The sequence below is a fragment of the Hippocampus comes genome, unplaced genomic scaffold (assembly GCF_001891065.2).
Source record: "Hippocampus comes isolate QL1 unplaced genomic scaffold, H_comes_QL1_v1.1 C16759530, whole genome shotgun sequence".
Classification (NCBI taxonomy): domain Eukaryota; kingdom Metazoa; phylum Chordata; class Actinopteri; order Syngnathiformes; family Syngnathidae; genus Hippocampus; species Hippocampus comes.
The window spans coordinates 1-809 of record NW_017838338.1 but is presented as its reverse complement, the minus strand read 5'-3'; the positions used below and the strand labels follow the sequence as shown (position 1 = coordinate 809).

Below are 809 nucleotides of genomic sequence, written 5' to 3'. Positions count from 1 at the left end.
TGTCGAGGTGGAAACACGACAACGTGGGACAGCGGCATTGGGGGACTTTCGGTTACAAGCCACATTGCTACCCAACTGGAAGGTAAGGAGCATATTTAAAAAAAAAAAAAAAAAGTTTTATTTTGGACTTCCTCAACCCCCCAAAAACGGGAAAGGCGTATAGTTTAAGCTAAATGCTTCAGTCATCCTGAAGTGCGCACATCCTTACCCTGCAGACAGCGTGTGTCTGGAGCCCGACGGCCTCTCCCACAGCGGCGGAGACGACCTTGAGGAAGGGCTGCAGTTCTCCATCTGGGTGTCCTTTTACGAGATCTACAACGAGTTCCTGTACGACTTACTGGACGCCGCGTCCTCTCTGCAGCCGAGAAAGAGGGTCACGCTGCGACTTAGCGACGACAAGCACGGCAATCCCTACGTGAAGGGTAATTAATTGACACCTTCGCAAATGTGCCGTTGCCATTTTGAAATGACCAAAAAGATGCGTACACGCGGGTGGGAGATGTATGTATGGATGCTGTCATTGGGCGCTGATGTTATGTGTATGTCATCTTTAGCTGTGTTTTGCCGACGTTGTGTGTTTGTAAACTTTTGCTGTGTCCGCTGGTTGTGTCAGACCTCACATGGGTTCAGGTCCGGAGTGCAGAGGAAGCTTGGAAGATTCTGAGAACCGGACATCGAAACCAAAGTTTTGCCAGCACACATCTCAACCAAAACTCGAGTCGTAGGTAGGAGCCTTTCAAGTTATTTTCACTTCTTTGTGCACTGGTGTGACGTGATAATGGTCCTGATTTCTTCTCCGAGCTTACCTT

The 809-nt window shown here is 48.9% G+C and overlaps 1 long non-coding RNA gene across 1 annotated transcript; it reads left to right on the top strand.

Moving 5' to 3' along the window:
- On the top strand, positions 1-729 carry LOC109509078 (uncharacterized). Its single transcript, XR_002166858.1, has 3 exons — positions 1-82; positions 216-422; positions 614-729. It is a non-coding gene; the product is annotated as an uncharacterized LOC109509078 (long non-coding RNA).
- Positions 730-809: the final 80 nt, after the last annotated feature.